Source organism: Festucalex cinctus, chromosome 4 (assembly GCF_051991245.1).
Source record: "Festucalex cinctus isolate MCC-2025b chromosome 4, RoL_Fcin_1.0, whole genome shotgun sequence".
NCBI classification, from domain to species: Eukaryota; Metazoa; Chordata; class Actinopteri; order Syngnathiformes; family Syngnathidae; genus Festucalex; species Festucalex cinctus.
The window spans coordinates 31,141,246-31,161,693 of record NC_135414.1 but is presented as its reverse complement, the minus strand read 5'-3'; the positions used below and the strand labels follow the sequence as shown (position 1 = coordinate 31,161,693).

The 20,448-nt window shown below is 43.7% G+C and overlaps 1 long non-coding RNA gene across 6 annotated transcripts in view; it reads left to right on the top strand.

Annotated features, from left to right (window-relative positions):
* Positions 1-20,448, top strand: part of LOC144018117 (uncharacterized) — a 64,724-nt gene that overhangs the window by 11,221 nt on the left and 33,055 nt on the right. The window contains exon 3 of one of the 6 annotated variants that reach the window (XR_013283339.1): positions 20,311-20,421. The exons of the other annotated variants lie outside the window; for them this stretch is intronic. This is a non-coding gene — a long non-coding RNA (uncharacterized LOC144018117). The remainder of the gene's footprint in view (positions 1-20,310; positions 20,422-20,448) is intronic. 6 annotated transcript variants of the gene reach the window in all.

The window sequence follows — 20,448 nt, the reverse complement described above, 5'->3', positions numbered from 1 at the left end:
TCGGCCGTGACGGCGTGCGTGCGTGCGTGCGTGCGTGCGTTCCGGCTAATGAAGACAGCAGCACGGCAGAGTGATGGCATAGAGGCGCTAATTCGTAATTGACGTAATGGAGGAAATCTGCATGTCGCACGCACACACCTGGTGAACTCAATCTGATTAGCCAGCGCGCACCTTTTGTGTGGATAATGGACGTGCACGCACACGCTCGAACCAAATCCTTCATGAATAGTTTTGCGTCATATGATGCTGCGTTCACGCGCACACATTTTAACAGATTAATATATGTGTGAGTCTTTCGCCATCAGAAATGTCCACATATGTGATATGAGAGCTAATAAAATGGTGAGTAAGAGACATCACGCTGCATCCTTTGTTTGCGCTAAACAAAATAACAAAAACAACGTTGAGTCTTCAAAGAAACATTTTTGTCAACATCAAAGACACACTTTTGCCAACACTGAAGACTTTGTCGAGTCGAATACCAGTTAGTCGACCTTAAACCTTTTTTTTTTGTAAACATCACAAACACTCGTCTTCAGCGAACCCAGCAAACGTCTTTTCGTGCACAACAAAGACAATTTAGTCTCCCGTGACACATTTGGTAAACATCAAAGACAATGTTGATTCTCAAAGACGCTTAACAGTTTTGCGGAAATTAAAGACAATTTACACATCAATGAACCTGACACATTTCTGCAAACATCAAAGATACTTGAGGAAAGACATCACGTCACATTGGAATCTTTTTTTTTTTTTTTTTTTTTGAGTTTGGTGATATGATGAGCAGAAGGACGGTTGATGAAGTTCTTCTAAGCGTTTTGTTTCTTTAAGAGCGTGCGTGTGCGTCTGTGAAGGCGGGCGCGTGTAGAAAAGGTCACGCAGAGTTCGTCGTCTGTCGAGGGATGAGTGATGGCCGCACGGACGCTCGCGTGTTGCTTGGGCCTTGTTCTTGTTCTTCTCGCCGCTTGCCTGTCGGCTCCGCGCCGCGCTGGACTCGGCCCTGATGGATTGGCAGCCGCTGAAAAGAAATAAAAAAAAAAAAAATAATAATCTGGCCCCCTGTGGTTTGCTTCACAGCTGTGATGCTACGCACGCACGCACGCACGCACGTTTAGCCTCTGATGACAACAAACTTGAGGTTGAGCAATTTGGAATTGAAGAAAACGAGCTTGACAAATGAACATCTTAAGTGCAGAATACGCATAACGATAATCGGGCGGATTTCAAGCCGGTTTCCAATCTCAGTTGGTGTATGTCTCCAACGATGATCCTGCAGTTTGTCATCTGTTATCATTTGTTTTCTGATTGGAAAACATGGTACTAAAAATCGGGCTGATTTTCAAATTTTACCCGATTGTTGGTATTTGTTGAGCTCACTTGATTGGTCAATATAAATACAAGTAAAATTGTTATCTATGTTGTACAATACATAAGTATGTTAACCGTTGTTGGTAAGATTTAGTGTTATTTGACTATTGTTTTTATTTTTAATATTCATAAGCAATCAAGCAACTATTCAATGAGGTAAATAAATAAAAAATATGAATATATTTTTGATGAACATATTTAATAGGAATGAACGGACATCCCGTCAGCAGCATTTTGTTTTGTGGGAGGGTCTTGTCGTACGTGGACACACACTAAAGTCCAACGTGCCACAGTTTGGGGACATTTTTACTACAATATATGTCAAAGATCAACTTTTTCAACACTTGTAATAATGAATTGAAATATGTCTCTTTTGGACATTTTTTTTGTTTTTGCATTGTGAGCTCAGACGCCATTTTCATCATCAACCACCAATGAGAAACAAACAAACAAACAAACGAACAAACGAGCCTTTCTGACTAATGGACCATAATTACTTTTTGTCAGCTGGAACGATTCAAGCGTGGAATGACGACCGATCTGAATCTGTGTGTGTCGCGTGGTTGCTTCATGGATGTCGGGACAGAAGGGCCGCAACGCGAAGTGATGGGAAGCAGTAATTGGCGAGGGAGATGATGATGATGATGATGCCCATCTGTGGCAGATGCCAGGTGTACGTCCGTAGAATCCTCATGAATGTCTCCACTTTGTGATGACAATGATGACCCTGCAGTTTCTGCAACTAGCCCTCATTTTGCCATCTCGACCAATGCTTCGCACTGCATCTGTTAATTTCATTTGTCCATTAAATTGCTGTAAGTACACCTCTGCAGGGGATCGATCTATCTATCTATCTTTCTCGAGCTCCACTGCTAGCTAGCTAGCTAGCTATCTTTCTAGAGCTCCACTGCTAGCTAGCTATTGATCTTTCTAGAGCTCCGCTGCTAGCTAGCTAGCTATCTTTCTAGAGCTCCACTGCTAGCTAGCTATTGATCTTTCTAGAGCTCCACTGCTAGCTAGCTAGCTATCTTTCTAAAGCTCCACTGCTAGCTAGCTATTGATCTTTCTAGAGCTTCACTGCTAGCTTGCTATCTAGCTAGCTAGCTTTCTAGAGCGCCACTGCTAGCTAGCTATCTTTATAGAGCTCCACTGTTAGCTAGCTATTGATCTTTCTAGAGCTCCACTGCTAGCTAGCGAGCTATCTTTCTAGAGCTCCACTGCTAGCTAGCTAGCTATCTTTCTAGAGCTCCACTGCTAGCTAGCTATTGATCTTTCTAGAGCTCCGCTGCTAGCTAGCTAGCTATCTTTCTAGAGCTCCACTGCTAGCTAGCTATTGATCTTTCTAGAGCTCCACTGCTAGCTAGCTAGCTATCTTTCTAGAGCTCCACTGCTAGCTTGCTATCTAGCTAGCTAGCTTTCTAGAGCGCCACTGCTAGCTAGCTAGCTATCTTTCTAGGGCTCCACTGCTAGCTTGCTATCTAGCTAGCTAGCTTTCTAGAGCGCCACTGCTAGCTAGCTAGCTATCTTTCTAGAGCTCCGCTGCTGGCTATCGAGCTAGTTATCTTTCTAGAGCTCCACTACTAGCTAGCTATCGATCTTTCTAGAGCCCCACTTCTATCTATCTATCTATCTATCTATCTATCTATCTATCTATCTATCTATCTACCTATCTAATGGGCCGTGTTTGGGCCCCCCAGGTGAGACAGTCTGTGTCTCGTAAAGAGGAGTCGGACCTGCCGCTGACGTTGTGATTGATCGCGGTTGAAAAGAGGCGATATTCAGCCGACATCCATATCAATAAAGCCTCTCGGCCTCGTCTTCTCTGCCTTTTGTTTCTCTTGCGAGGAGCGCAGAGAAAAATCCATAGACAATTGATGGCGTCTGGGAGAACGGCTCTATTGGAGTATATCAAATCAACGTATCGGAGACGGCAGAGTTTGCGGCGTGAAATAGAGACTGTTGTTGCTCGAAGTTAAGCAGAGTCGGCATCAGAGGACGCGTGGAAGAGGAGAGAATGCTAAATGTCTCGTGTTAAATCAATAATTCATATTGTAATCCAAGTAGCCGTCCATGCATTTACTATAGCGCTTCCCCTGATTTGGATGGTAAGTGAGCTAGCATCTGTCCCAGCTGTCTTTGGACGAGGGCTGCGGTGCGCCCTGTACTAGTTGACATGTATGTATGTATATGTATACATAAACAAACATTCACCCTCATATTCCTACGAACAATTTAGTGTTTTTATTGCAGCGAGCATAGCTTCCATATTTTGGGCCAAGCATTATTTACTAGTGAAAAGTACAAAACTCCACAAGGCCAGGAACTGGACTGCAACTAATCAGCTCACTCGGCTATATGGAAAGAAAGGTTACAAACTTTTTTTTATTTTTTTAAATTTAAATACAGTGAATCCTAAACAGTTCTGTAGACTCGTCACCTTTCACCCAATTAGATTCACTCTTACTAACCACACTCTGTAAACCAATCAGGTTATACTTCTAAGTTCACGGTCTTGGCCACGCCCCCCTAAAATGGTGGCATGCTATTTGTGAGGTGTTAGCTTCAGCTGATCGGCATTAAAGGTGTATTCAAGGATCTTCTCAAAAAGTAGAAGCTTGTGTAATAACTACCATTTCTGCAACCGTTCTTTGCGGTTGAGAGGCTGCATCAAAGCCTTCTGTATGCTCTAGCATAAAAACAAAACAAAACAAAAAAACGTATAAATAGGTCTTTGGGACACTTAGAACATTAAAAAAAAAACATATTTACACGTTATTGAGAGCAAATGCGTTAACATAGTGTGAAATGGAATTTTCATTTCAATTTTTTATTTTTTTTTAAATGAAAAGACTTAAGTAATGTGACCGCCATCAGCCCGATAAGTCAAAAACATTCATCATTGCTGGTTATTTCATTGTTGTTGTTGTTGTTTTTTTTAAACCTAGTCAGCTGTCGTGCTAATTGTGTGTGTACCTGCATTATGTAAAGACCAAAAACAATCAATTAGCATCAATGCTAACTGCTTGAAATGTGCAAAAATGGTGAAACATTTGCGTGCGTGAACTTTTACGATTAAAAAATAATAAATTTCAGGACACTTGGCAACCTCCATGTTGTTGAGTTTGTCTTTCTCAAGGACAATAATGGAAATAATCTGTTGCTGGGTCCAACTATTGCCTTCATAACATCTTAATCAACTGTACAGGCAGTGTTTTAAGAATGTCAAGTATATATATAGTGTATATAATAAGTCAAATGTTAAATTTGTGATGTATGGTGACGCTGGGGTCTTGTTGCCTTGAATATGGCTTTTGTTTTTTTTTAATGCGTGCTGAACTGAGCTCCCACGTGGGGACGTTTCAAATTGCACCGTTGGGTGTGTTTTGATATTTATATTAAATTCCACATTGTCCAATATTTATTGTTCTCGGACTGATCCATCATTTGTTCTTCATTTCCCACTTCCACGAGTACATTCTTCCTGCACAAAAGGCCATAAAAGCATCCGAAGAGAACGTCCTGCCAGTTAGCCTCATTAAAATGTGCTTCCTCCGCCATCTCTCACTCATGTGGATGTTGTTTCATACGCACATATTACATTTATAGCCTTTATAGATGTATGCATTTGTCTCCCGGTGCAACAGGAAGCGGCTGGAAACAATGCGGCGTTTGTAATTGATAATTATGTTCCATCGCTACCAAAAAAAAGATGTTTTATTTATACGTCTATATTTAATTATTTTTTTTGTTACTGGCCTTGTTTCTCTTCAGTAATTATTCCTTTGCAATCACTGCGACTGTCTAATTGCAGTCCTCGCCGCTAATTTATGCGAGCCTTTGTTTTCTTCAAGGAGCACATTTTCTTCTTTTTTTTTTTTTTTAAAGAGAAAAACAACAACCACACATCAAACGATTTGTGATATGTTAAGAATATAGCGACGAAGCAAAGGCTTTAAAAATAAATTCCTGATTATTTTCATATGATAATAAGTCACGAGTAAAGCAGGGAAATCAAAAGGGAAGTCATATAATGATGTATTGGCACAAATATGGCGCTTATTGTTTTGTTTTGTTGTTGTTGTTTTTTTTCCCCTACACCCCTCTCATCTGCGGCACATTAGCATATTTGCGTGGTTTTATTTGCCTTAAGCTGGAGTTATGTAGGACAGCTTGCTGACCATCATTCACAAGCTGCCGCCGCCGCACGCGCGTTGTTTTTAATGTAAATGATGTTTGCTGTGATGGGGAGCTATTAAAGGCGCACATAAACATAAATACGCGCTGGCTGAGCACCCGTGGAAGAAGCCGCGACGTTTACTTTATGCACGAGGACAGGTAAAAAAACAAAAAACAAAAAAAAAACACAAATCCACAGCGGACACGGGCTGTAATTGAATGTGACTCCCTCCGTACGCTATCCATAGCGGCGGGACGTTGGCGGCTAATTGGAATATACGGCTCCCTAAATTGCTGATGAACTCCGCCGAGAGACTCGGCTGTCAAGGCCCGCTGCGGATTTAGCGGTTGCTAACTAAGGCGGCGTGGGAGCGCTAGCATTTGAAGATGAGCGACGGGGACGAGAGGCGTGCTGCAAGATAAATGCCGACGAGCGCACTCGGTCGGGTGCGTCGCGTTTGTGTGGTCGCCGTAGCCAAAGAAACGTTCGGGTTCACACAAAAAAACAAAACAAGTTAAAGGACATCACAAGGCAAAGGTGAAATGTGCAATCAGATGTTGGGCGGGGCCACACGTTGATCCATGTGACAGACAAATTCGCTTTTACCAGACGACAACCTTGTCAAAGTTCTTTGAAAAATGCCACATAGAACATTTCCACTCAGATAAAAGACGGAATCTTGAGTCCGAGCAAGGATGGTTGATGTTTCGGCATAGCGGAGGATGAATGATGGTTTGATTTCCTGGTTTATGCTCGTCTAGTCGGGATGGTGGAGATCTCAAGATATTCGAGGTCCAAGGTTTGTGGGGTGCGTCAGGACTGTGAAGATTTCAAGGTACTTTAGGCCCAATGAAAAGAGTTGTTTGGTTTTAGAGTAAGTCCTTGGATAGCCTGCACACAGGATAGTTGAGGCCGCAGATTAATAGGGGTCCCTAGAAAGACCAGGTAGACCAGTATGTTTAATGTTTCAGTGTGGTAGAGGACTCAAGGTTGCTCAAGTCTTGTGGTGGTCTCCAGATGGTTGGCAAGCTCAAGATTGTTGAGGTCTCAGGTCCGAGGAGATCTTTGAAATCTGGAGATCTCAAGCTAGTTGACATAAGTTTGAGCGGTCCAGGCCCAAGATGAATAAAAGAGTTTGTAGGAGTCTCTGGACCACAACCTTCTAAAGAAGGTTTTTATTTTTATTTTTTTAAATGTCACATGCAAACAAATGACCATGGTACTTGGCATGTTCCCTACTATGTTTTCAAATATGTGCTTGTCATTTTGGATCTCAGAAAGATCATTTCAGGAGAGTTTAGGTCTCAGGGTTGTGGGGGTCTCGGGATGGTGGAGATCTTACTCAAGGTAGATGATGTACCCGGTTTGTTTGGGTTTTAGAATCGAGAGCTACATCTGTGCAGGCTCAGGATGGTCGCGATTTCGAGATGCATGAGGTCCCAGGAGAGTTGTAGGAGGCCTCGGGATCAGGGATAGTGGTCTCAAAATAGTGGTTTTCTCGAGACGGAGCGGGTACCAGGATAACGGATCACGCAGGATCGCGGACATCGCATGTTTGTGGGGCTCTCAAAGCGGTATGAGATGAGATGTTATGAAAGTGGAGGTCCCTGGTTTGTGAAAATGACTGGAAGTGCATCGGCGATTGCGACGATGTGACGCTTCTTTGGAACTCACATTTTCTCTCACAACGCAGACAAAATGAATCGTTAGTCGGGGCACTCAAAAATCAAGGTGCCACTGTTTTCAAGAGCATCCAAGATGGTCACGGGTCAAATTAATCAGGATCTCAAAACACAGCAGAAGAGTGGACGGTCCGGATAATGAAGATCTCAGGATCTTCCCTGGACTGTGGAGATCTCACGATTCTTGAGGTCTCAGATTAGTGAAGGTCCAACATTTTTTTTGCCATCCCACGCAAGTTCCAGAATTTTCTGGTCATAGCAAATGACATTCCCATACAAATACTGTAGTTTGTCGTTTTCCCATCCTTGTATGCAAATGATAAAACCGGTGCTGATCATATCACGGTTGCTGTAAAGATGCCTTTGACAGAAAAGATTTTGCGTGTCCAACGCGGCGCTAATCGAATCTGTTCCCCCAATCACAAGCAACCTGCCGTGTGACTCGTGCGCGTTTGTTCCCATGCGACGCTCTTCTCGCCTTCGCTTTACTCTCACCGGCGTCGTCAGTCATGTCCGTCTTGCGTGATCACGGTCGGAGATTACTGCGCACTGCCAGGCAACGTATAGCGTAGTGCTGTGATTGATTGACAGCCGATGGGATGCGGCAGCGCTCGCCGGATCACGTGACCCAGAGGATGGATACGGACACGCTCGCTGCCGATTTTATTCGGGACAGCCGCAATGTACGATTATGGACTGGAGAGGTGTGTTCCTTAAAATGACCTGAAATGAATGGCAATTTTCTGCGTTTATTTATAAAACGCATGGCTAAAAACTGCCACGCGAAAGGGCTGTTCATGTGACGCAATGGTGAAAAGGTCGATAGAAGGTGCACTGAAGTTGAAGCGCGATAAGCGAGGCTGCGCTAAATCAGCATCTGGAGTAGCATGTGAATTAAACAAGTCAGACAGTTTTGAGTTTTTTTTTCCGCCTCTCTCTGTTTTATGAGCCTTTCACGTGGGCTGATTGCACACGTATACCAAATGTTGTGACGGCTGAGCAAAGTGTAGTTCGACCAGTCGCGCTTGAGATAAGCCCGAGGTTCGTAACAAAGAGTGATCAGCGCGCTAACGAGGCTTCTGGCTGGAGGTGGATGAGCGAGCGTGATGCCGTCTCCCGGCGGACCGCCGACGACCCGGCTTGCGGGGTCATCCGGAGTTCAGCGGGCCGGGGAGGAACAAACAACTCGGCAGGCGTCCGTCTCGTCTCGTCTCTTCCGTCAGTGTTCGGCGGCTCCTCGAATAAACATTCCGTGGAGGATGGACGAAGGAAGGTGAGATCAGGTCAGGTGATGAAAAACAAAGACGGGCGCCGATGCGATGAGCCGCTGAGTCATGAGCGCTGTTGCCCCCGGAACAATCAGGACCTCCACTTGGCCGACTTCCTCGCTGATGTATCTGCGGCAGAGGCGCTCTAATAAGACCATTTGGTGCCGACATTAGACGCAAATACCTCCTGCAGGGCCATGGGAAGAAAACAAAAAACAAAAAAAACAGCTCAGCTTACTTTCTCTCTGGCTTGTATACATTCGGTCCTATGGTTGTGCTGATTTTTAAAAAATAATTTGGTTTCACAAAATTAAGGCCTTAACACAGAATATAAATATCCACAATTATGTCAAATTGGGGACATGACTATATTTTTGATGTAAGTTATTTTCTTTACCATTCGTTTTTTACATCAACGTATTGCTTAATACGGGACATATTAACTTAGAATACTCTAAATTAAATATATTCGCTTTAACCTATAAACAAATATAAAAAAATAATAAAAATCTTGATCTAAAAACAAAACAAAACAATATTCTTACTTTTTTTAAATTCATTTTTCATAAAAAAATAAAAAATGGCAAAAAAAATAAAAATATAGTGAATTATAATAATAATAAATGAATTACAATTATTCATTCAAACTACTGAACTACATTTTTTTCCACCATTGAGTAACACCTCATTTGCTGACTACATCACTCACCAGATCTGGCCCCGCCTTTTAAAGCCATACACATTAAAAGTCACAGATAACACAGTGTAGAAAGTGACAACAGCAACCCCAAATGGACAAAACAATACCTTCACTTTCCATGCACAATTTTTATTGCCGATGTTGTTTAATAAAGTATTTTTTTTTATTTGGATTTATTACTTTATTTTGACCAAAATATTGGTGATGGGATTTTTGATAGAATGGTCAATTTTAAAACCATGCGATAGCAGCAGCCCTAAATGTGATACTTTTTTTTTTATTTTTAACTTTTTACTAATAAGATGATAAGTAGAAAAAAAAAAAAAAAAAAAAACTCAAGTACTATTGTATCTGTATCATACAATATTCCACTTTCCGCGAAGATCATACGACAGACTCTGCCACAATCAAGCATTGCTGTTCGGCCTTTGTGGAGGTTTTTTTTTGTCATGAACATATCAATGTGCAAATATCCTCAATTTCCACGCCGGTTAGCGTGTGGTTGTGCCGCCATCCGGATGCAAATGAAGGCCGCTCGTCTTTTGTACGTTTACCTTCTTCACAACACAAAAGCTGTCACGGAGGCCCACGCCAGCCATTTTCATCCCAAACGCTAAAGAAAACTCGACGGCAGACCAATCAAAACCATTCGAATACAATCGCCAAGCGGTCGTCTCATGTGACAGGTGATGAGTTTTTTTTTTTTTTTTTTTTTTTCCCCCTCATCCACGAGGCTGTTTTAAGTGTCGCGCCCGAGCCAAACACATTTCAACGTACGGCGACGCGACGTTGAGGAAAGCGCGCCGATGTTTTTGCCGACACAAAGCTCGGCTGCAAATTGAAAAGCTGATTATGCTGATGGCGGGGAAACATCACACAGCAGAGGATTAACGTACAGCGGCGCCGTGTGTGCGTGTGCGTGTGCGTGTGCGTGGAGGCGATAAAGAGCGTGAGTGGCAGCTGTACACGGGTAGGCTGTCGAAACAAACGGGCTGATGCGGCTGCTTTGATAAACACCTGAAGGCGAGTGTGGGGGAGAGAGCGAAAGAGAGAGAACGGGGGGAGTGTCAATGAGAGAGAGAGAGAGAGAGAGAGAGAGAGAGAGAGAGAGAGAGAGAGAGAGAGAGAGAGAGAGAGAGAGCGCAAGTGAGAGACTGAACGTAGGGTAGAGAGTGTGTGAGAGGGAGTGAATGTAGGAAAGAGAGTGTGTGTGAGAGTGAGTGAATGTTGAGGAGAGAGTGGTGAGAGAGTGAATGTTGAGAGAGGGTGTGAGAGTGTGAGAGAGTGTGTGAGAGAGTGAATATATGGGAGAGAGAAATGTGAGAGAGGGAGAGTGCGATGTAGTGGAGAGTGTGAGAGAGGGATAGAGTGAATGTAGGGGAGAGAGAGTGTGTGAGAGGAAGAGAGTGAATGTGGAGGAGAGTGTGTGTGTGAGAGAGAGTGAATGTAGTTGTGTGTGTGTGAGAGAGAGTGAATGTAGTTGAGTGTGAGAGAGTGAATGTTGGGGAGAGAGAGTGTGTGAGAGAGGGAGTGTAGAGGAGAGAGTGAATGTAGGTGAGAGGGAGAGAGACTGTAGGGGAGACTGTGTGAGAGAGAGTGAATGTAGGGGAGAAGGTGTGAGAGTGGGTGAGAGAGAGAGAGAGAATGTAGGTGAGAGAGTGAATGTAGGGGAGGGAGAGATGTGAGAGAGGGAGTGCAATGTAGGGGAGATTGTGAGAGAGTGAATGTTGGTGAGAGAGAGTGTGCGAGAGGAAGAGAGTGAATGTGGAGGAGAGTGTGTGTGTGAGAGAGAGTGAATGTAGTTGTGTGTGTGTGAGAGAGAGTGAATGTAGTTGAGTGTGAGAGAGTGAATGTTGGGGAGAGAGAGTGTGTGAGAGAGGGAGTGTAGAGGAGAGAGTGAATGTAGGTGAGAGGGAGAGAGACTGTAGGGGAGACTGTGTGAGAGAGAGTGAATGTAGGGGAGAAGGTGTGAGAGTGGGTGAGAGAGAGAGAGAGAATGTAGGTGAGAGAGTGAATGTAGGGGAGGGAGAGATGTGAGAGAGGGAGTGCAATGTAGGGGAGATTGTGAGAGAGTGAATGTTGGTGAGAGAGAGTGTGCGAGAGGGAGAGACTGCCTGAGTGTGTGAGGTAGTGTCAGAACGCATGAGAGCGAAAGTGATGGGAAGAATGGATGCGTGAGAATGAATTGGAGAGTGTTTGTGAGCGAGTGTGTGTGTGTGCGTGGGTGATAAAGAGCGCGTGAGTGGCAAGCGTCCACCGCGAGCCCGGCATCAACTGCCAATATGTTGCCGGGTGGTAAACGGGGGGCCCGGGGGTCTCGGGGGAGGGCCGCGGCAGACGGCGGCGCAGCAAAAACAATTTCTGCTGCCAATAACCCGCCAGCGGCCAGAAAACGTTTCGAATATTTTGCAGCTGCTTTTGGCGCTGGCGCGTGCGACAGTGATGGAGTCGCTGTCGCGGCGTCCTGTTCGTGTCACGCTCCGTCTCGGCCTGTCGTCCGCGTTTTGGGCGCCGTTGATCTTTTGCCCGCCCGCATGCCAGCCTGCCCGCCCGCTTTTGGGACCCCCCGCCAACGCCTTCGCTGGGTCTGCAGGTGTCCGTCAAACGCTGTCGCGTGGCAGCGTTTGGATCAGCGTGATTGGTCGGTTTGCAACATACACTCACTGCGTTGGGATGAACTGCACTTTAATTGTCATATCTATAAAAATAGACATGTATATATGTGTATAATATGCGATGCTTGATGTACTGTAGTATGAAAGGAAGTTTGTAAATAATTAAAAACAAGATGCAGACTACTTTTACAGGAAATCAAATTATTTCCAAAGATATGGAAAGTAAAATCTCATCAAGCGAGACATTATGTGTAAATTAAACAAATGTAGGTCGTTAGAAAGGTTATTTGTTCACCAAGTAATTCATTTGAGGTCTTGTTGTCATGGTGAGCAAATCGAGCGCACCCCAATGGACGCCCACTTAAGAATGTTTGTTTGTTTGTGTCCGAGTGACCTGCTGTTGATCCTCTTGACCCAGACTTGCTCCCACTTAAAAGGTCAGAGGTTAGACCTTCAACACTACGTTGGTCCCCCCCCCCCCCCATAAACCATATGATACGGAAATATCAAATTACATAAAACCAATAAATAATAATGCATTCAAACTGATCACAATATTTAAAAAAAAAAAAAAAACTTTAACCTGCAAAACAAAAATATATAAAATAATTTGTGCTGATTTTTTTTCTGTGTGCAAAGCGCGGATGCTCAGTGCAAACAAAACCTCGACACCACTGAGCGAATGCTCCCTGCGCACACTCTTCCATTGATGAGAGCGCCACTGCCCCCTAATGTAGTGGAGGTGCAATTGCACTTTATTCTAGGACAGTAAAAAAAATAAAAAAAAATAAAAAAGGATGTTCCCCGAGGTCAAACGCCCGCCCCACTATTTGAGAAGCACTGACGTAACGCAACATACGTGACTGTACGCCGCAATCTCCCTGCATGAAATTATACGATTTAATTGTATGGAATGCTGATGAAATATGATCAAAAGAAACAATAAATGAATCAAAATTGCGAGAAGGTAAGTTTTCTGGAGATCAAAATAAGTTTTAAGAACCAAAATTTACCACAATCCGCCATTTTGGTTGTTTACTGTCGGAACTGGGAAAAACCAACTCGGATATATCAGACATCCGACCGTCCTCGAATGCAACATAAGAACTGTATGAAACCATCAAACCGCCACTTTCCTGAACCGTAACCTTTGATTGATACGAGCATAACTTTAATCATTTGCAACCGTCATGTCCATAATTTTGGCCCGCCGTGTATTTTTTTTTTTGGCACGTGTCCGAGCGCACGCCTCAGCATGAGTCGCCGTCTTTCAATTAAAGGCGAACGGGATTCACGCAGGCTTGTTGGCGGCGAAGCAAGCGAGCTTTATTTGACCTCCCGCTGGACAAGCGCGCGGGAGTCTGATGTGTAATCTGCCGCCAAGCCGGCGGCGACACGCTGGATATCTCACCTGTAATGGCGGGTCAGGGCTAAGGCGTGACCGGAAACCCCCGCCGGGTGTGCGAGAGGACAGCGTCTCTCAGGGTTAACTCCTTCCTTGCCTGTGGTGCGACAAAGTTTTTGCATTTTCGTGTTGCCTATTTCGTTACAAAAGCTACTTGAAACTCAGGAGTGATCGGATGCCTGCTTCCGATTGGGCCTTATTTGGAGGAATTCCGTCGTATGAAAACAGGAATACAAAAAAAACAAAAAACAAAATGGCCGACTTTGCTTATCAGAGCGCATATCCCACTGAGGTCGGAACGTTTGCGAAGGTAGCGAATGTTGAATTCTCGTCAGTTTGTTCAAGGTCGCAAATGTCCGCCAGGCATTCGCGAACGGTTTTAACACATTTCTTTGTCGCAATTTTGGTTATGTTGAGAATTTCCTTTCAAGAAGAAAAAAACAAAACATTAAAACTGTTGCAAACGTCTGGCGAATCTGTGGCTACTTGTCATTTGCCGCTCAGTGGGATACGGTCTGAATTGTTCAGGCATCCTCTCAGTTGAAAACATATCCACCAAATTTCATGTCAGCTTGTCGAATGTCCTGTCAATCAGTAAAACCGGTGACGGGAGCTTTTTATTCTAGCGTTGTGGTTTTGGCTAGCGAGTGAAATTTTTGGGACATCATCTTGTGCTGGAGGGCGCGACAATAAATCGCGAGTGTTGCTCTCCTCCAAGAAAATCCGTCCCGCATTTGTTCCCCGGCGCCGCTCCCCGAGTCTCAGCCCGGCCATTCCGACTCGGAAACTCCTCGGCGTCTCCGCCGCGCGGCCTAATTAAACTGCTTAATCAGTTAACGAGTGCGGCGAACGCACTTAGCGGGGAATTAAGCGCGGCAAAGATGGAGGAGAGACGAGCGGCGGAACTGCTGAGGAGACGTTTTTGTCGGTCTCGGGCGGGACATAAAAAGGTGGATGGCGCGGCGGAGAGGAGGCCATAAAGGCGCCCGGCGGAGGGTGGCGGACGCGCCGCCGCCGCCGCCCCGCCGGGCTTTGGCCAGCCAATGGAGACGCGGCGTTAAATGGGAAGCGGGACGTCGGGGGCGAAGAGGCAAATTAAAAGCACTTTGCTGTGATAAGCAGAGAGGAGGCAGGGGAGCCAAGAAAACAATCCTGAGATGCGTCTTGGAGGAAGTGCACTCCTTCACGCCGCCTTTATGGTCCTCAGGTGGATGCGGATCAGTCGCACTTAATAGAGCGCCGCCGGAAATTTACGGGCCGGGCTTTTTGGGAAGCAAAAATACAAAACGGCTTTAATGCGTCATAATGTCACCCGCATTGGCTTTTATGTTTTCCCAAAAGAAGCGCTCGCGTTCTTCCTTTCGTTGTGTTGTTGTGTCTTGCTGTCCTCCATCTTCACGTGTCATTCTTCTTTCCTTGGTGGGGGCCGACTAAAGTTGAAATTGCGAGCTTACCGCTTAGCTAGTGGGCTATCGTGTTGTGTCGGTCACCACCGATTCGTTCTTTTCAGTGAATGTGAGTGAACGGGTCACTTGTTGAAGTGATTCGTTCTCAGTTCATTTGAGAGCAGCCACGCTCGCGCCGTCGCTCTTCGCGAACGACCAATCACATGCAGCCTCACTCGACGCGAACGGATCAGTGAGTGAACGTGTTGCCATTTCCGGTTCAGGAACGATTCGCTGAACGAATCTTTTGAACGGTTCTTTTAACTCATTCGGTGCCATTGACGGCTATAGACGTCAAAAATTCATTTTAACTGGGCTGGCAGTGAATGAGTTAATTTAATGCATAAGCCTTTGGGGATGATTCTACATGTTATTTTAAGTAGATTTATTTTGACATTACCCAGAATAAGAACGTTTGAAAGTGTGTCACTCAGAAGTGACGTCATTTTGCATCAGCCAATAGAAAAGCACCTTCAGATGATGTCACTCCTATGCCGTTTCTTAATACATTGCGCACAAGTAATACACATTTTTTTAAACTAAAACTAATACTCAAACTAAAACTAAATGATTACTAAGCATTTGTTAAATAACGAAAAATAATTTAAACTAACAGAACCACCCTGAAAACTAATAAAAACTAACTAAATTAAAAACAAAAAAAACAAACCAACTCAAAACAAAATCAAAACTAAAATGAAAAATTCCAAAACTATCATAATCTTGATGTGTCAGTGAACTCCATGCATCAAAAATTAATCCCCGATTCATATAAAAATAAATCGACTTAAAAATCACATTTAGAAACATCCCCAAAGGCTCATGCACAAAAATTAATGACCAAAGACGAAAACGAAGGACATTTTTTAAATTATTATCGTTAGTTTTGTCAACATAAAATGTAGTTTCAGTTAGTTTTGGAAAAACATTTTGGTTTTGATTTTATTTTGTGAACAAAATTTGTATTTTGGCGAAAATAATCTTGCTCCACACACACACACACACACACGCACACGTCGGCTTGCTGGACGCCGACCAAAACGTTGCAGGCTCATTATGCAGGCTGGCTGCATGGCAAAGAGCGAACGCGATAAAAGGCGCTTTTGCGACGACGGCGGCGGCGGTTGTGGGGGTGTAACGACATCTGTTGGCCTCCGAGGTATGATAGTGAGCATCACGCACGCGCAAACGCGCGCACACTCATCACATCTTTTAAATGAGTGGACATATTTCAGGACGGCAACGTTTGGATTTTTGCTGATTCGGAAAAAAACATCCGTACACACGTGAGGTGTTTTTTTTTTTTTTTTTTTTTTTTATGTGTGTGCGTCCGGCTGGTGTTTGTGGACACACTGGAGGGGGGGGACTCAAGTGTTTTCTGACACCTGTCTCGTTGGGCCATGGAAGTGTCACCTGTCCGAGGCCTAAACACACACACACACACGCACACACACACACATGCATGCGTGCGTGGAACTGCACAGTGTGACGAGATGACAGCAAACTGCAGCTCTGGACTGTCTCTTTTCCCCTGCGTGTGCGCGTGCACGTGAGCGAGACTCGAGTGTGAGTTGGTCAATGAGTGTGTATGAAAAGAAATATACCAAATATGTGTTGATAATTATTTAAAAATAAACACTTAAAAAGCAGGTGACATGGCCAAGGTTATTTTAGTGAACTAAAACTAAAGAAAAAACTAAAAATAAATAAATAAAATAAAACCGAAAATGTTTAAAAAAACAAAAAAACTAAAACTAACTATAAAGATAGCAAAAATGTCCTTCGTTTTAGTATTTGGTAATTAATTTAACACGTGAGCCTTTGGGGATGATTTGAAATGTGATTTTAATTTGCTTTATTTTGAAAGTGTGTCACACAGAAGTGACGTCATCCCACAGCAGCCAATAGAAAAGCACCAAAAGATGACGTCACTCCCTTGCTGTTTTTTTTTTTTTTTTTAAATATTATGCACAATTAGTACACATAAAAAATAAATAATACTGAAGCTAAAACTAAACTAAAAGCGAAGCATTCATTAAATAACTAAAACGAATAAAAACTAACAGAACCACCCTGAAAACTAATTAAAACTAAATAAATTAAAAAAAAAAAAATATTTAAAAATGCATTTTTTTTTTCATGAAAAATGTAACAGGTTTTTTGTTGTTGTTATTTTTTATTATGGTAAAAGTGAATATTACTGAAGCGATGGTTGTTGGTCTCTGTGTGCCCTGCGATTGGCTGGCAACCAGTCCAGGGTGTCCCCCGCCTACTGCCCAAAGCCAGCTGGGATAGGCTCCAGCACCCCGCAAGACCCTTGTGAGGAATAAGCGGTCAAGAAAATGGATGGATGAATATTAATGAAGCGTGGAGCCTTTCCATTTCCTGGAAGAGGAATGAAAGTTGTTGATGTCTCATGGCAAGTTACGATGGCCGCACGGGCCTTTTACGGGCGGCAGGTAGACATGCCTGGCAGATGTGCGCCGTAAAAGCAAATGATTGCTTCACATACGAACAGGAAGGGATACGCACACGCACGCACACACGCGTATGCCAGGCTGGCAAGCGGCTGCAGGTGTGCGAGCGCGTCGCCCGCCCGGGCCCAATAACGCCTGCGCGTTCAGTTGGAGGCTCAGAGGGCGCAATCCTTGACCCACTTTCCGACTCCGCCTCTGCAGGGCCTCTGAAGGCCCCTCAAGCTCCAAATGACATCATCAGCTGCACATCACGCCAAAGCAAAATAAACCTAACTAAAACTCGTAAAACAGTTTCATTAACGAAATAAAATAAAAACGAAAATGCTTTAAAAAAAAAAAAAAAAAAAAAAACGAAAACTAACTGAAACTACATTTTATGTTTACAAACTATAATTATAGCAAAAATGTTTTTTGTTTTAGTATTTGGTAATTAATTTCACGCATGACCCGGATGATTTGAAATATGATTTTAATTTGATTTATTTTGAAAGTGTGTCACACAGAAGTGACGTCATCCCACAGCAGCAAATAGAAAAGCACCAAAAGATGACGTCACTCCCTTGCTGTTTTTTTTTTTTTTTTTTAATATTAGGCACAATTAGGACACATAAAAAAATAAATAAATGATACTGAAACTAAAAACGAAGCATTTATTAAATACCTAAAACGAATAAAAACAAACAGAACCACCCTGAAAACTAATTAAAACTAACTAAATTGAAAAAAAAAAAAAAAAAAAACTCAACTCCTGCGATTGGCTGGCGACCAGTCCAGGGTGTCCCCCGCCTACTGCCCAGAGCCAGCTGAGATAGGCTCCAGCACCCCCTGCAACCCTTGTGAGGAATAAGTGGTCAAGAAAATGGATGGATGGACATTGTAATACAAAGACATTTAAAGACAAATGCAGTTAATTATTGATTAAAGTGATAAATTCATTCACATCCGACCTTTTTTTTATTTTTTAAACATTAGCAGCAAAAATGCGTAATGAGCACAAACGACTTTCATGTCCGGCGTCAAATGGAGAGCTACGGCCCTCGGAGATGACCCCCGGCCGAATGGAAAGCCTTAATTGCCATTGTTGCCTAGGAGACCTTTTGGCTTCCCCAAACGATGGCCCGGCGTCGTCATCGGTCAATATTATGACACGATGAATAATAAAATTTTTACGCGCGCAATCGATGAGGCCCGACAACAACGTTTGAGCAAATCTGAGCTTTTATTTGTCCTCTAAAAGTGTCGTTTGGCTAAATGATACTGACCCCCTTTTGCGTTGCCGTGCGCCGCCGTCAATAAAGCATGTTTATGCGGCGCTTGCAAAAACGTCACTTTGGGACTTTTCAGGGCGGGAGAGGAAAGGAAGAAAAAAATAAGAAAAGGGAAGAAGCTCGCTAAGTGCAGCGCGCTAGCACTAAATCTGGGGAGTTAAAGTTTTACTGGGGCGTTATGGGCGAAAATGCCTCGTCAGCCATCTGCCAGCGCCGCTCACGGCGGCCGTATTTCCTGCCGCCGTGAGCGGCGTCCCACGAGGGGACGAACCGCCTCCCGGGGGCCGCGCCGCGCCATTACGGCCCCGCAGATGTGGACGGAGGCGCCACACTCGATCGAATAAAAAAAAACCAGAATCGTAATGTCGTAATGATGAAGACGTACGCGATATTGGCAACACGTGCGCTCGAACCCGCACGCCGACTGCACATCGCAGCGACAACTCGCACCGCATACAATTTGGAAACGTATTTTATACATTGGGCTGTACGATATATCGGAAAAATATCGATATCGCGATATTGGCTCATGCAATATGAATATCGCAAAAACATGTGACAAGTTTCGCATGGAATTTTATGCTTTTATCTGAATTTGACCAGTCAGACTGTCATGACTGGGTCATGCCAAGGTTATGTTTGGGTCATGAACGTGAGGTCGTCTGTTTTGAACTGATTTACCGGCATCTAGTTTCAACTGGTATTAAGCTATGTGATGTCAAGAATCTTTAATCTCTTTATCTGGTTAACAGCCAATCAGATAATTCCGTGTCAGTCCTGTTACCCACATGTCTAGCCACAACCAATCTGATTGATTCACTGCCTATATAAGCCTGACTGAATGCTCCAGCATTAAAAAAAAAAAAACACACACAAACATATAAATACGTCTTTGGGACACTTAAAACATTGAAAATAGAACGTATTTATACGTTTTTGGGAGCAAATGAGTTAAATACAGTGTTCAAGTTTCAGTTCAACACATCATACAAATCTTACAGTGTACAAGTTTACTGATGAGTATTTTCTAAATTTGAGTTAAAAAAAAAAAAAAAATCGCAATAATTGACTTACAGATTCGTACCGGGACTAAATCGGTATCAAATCGGACCGTGATACGGATGGAATCGCCAGATACGAAGCGATTCACACCCCTACTTGAGACGCTAAAGGTTGAATTCGGAAAAAAAAAAAAAAAGTTGATCTTTTCGCTGCCGTTTGTGTGGAGCCAGCAAAATTTTGCCGACTCGCCGCAAAGCACAAAAAAGGCAAAGTCCCGCCCCCATGTTGTTGTTTGCGTAAAAACGCTTCAGGCCGTACATCAAGATGTGAGCGTTGCCATCGACGCTCTACTCTCATGCTATTTATCACCATTTATCCGTTTCTTCATCACGCGGCGGGTCGACTTCCCCGTGTCGCAGCGGCGGGTCAGCTCGAGTAGCATACTTTATCTGGACGCTTTTTTTTTTTTTTTCTTACACGGCGGCCAAATATGAATAGTGGAACGTTATCGCTGCCGCACGTTATAAAAACATTTATCACGCCGCACTGCAGGTATTTATCATGTCAGCGGGGGGGGAAAGATGGCGCTGGCGAGATCCCATTTACCATTTTGTGGTCAGCGTGTCAAACACCCCAATCCTTTTTTTTTTTTTTTTTTTTTTTTTTTTAGCCTCCATCTTGGATGTGAATGAAGTGGCTGGTGTCCTAATAGGATGGAAATATGAAGAAGAATAGCGAAGTGAGATCTACAATACATATTAACTCTGATGCGCAGACTGATAAATGTGGAGGAATTACTCAATTCTTCCTCTTTTTAATAATTCTGTCAGCCGCGCCTGCCGTTTGACCATTACGCCGCCAAAGTCATTTTTTTTTTCTTTTTCTTTTTTTGTATGGGAGCAGGTAACATCATCAGTCATGATAATCATTTCATTAATCTCGGCCTGCTGTTTCCTAAAGCGCTTGCAAAGAAGTGGCGTGGAAGCAGATATGGCCGCTACAAGGTGGCGCACGGTAAGATGCATGGTCCCGCCTTTCCAG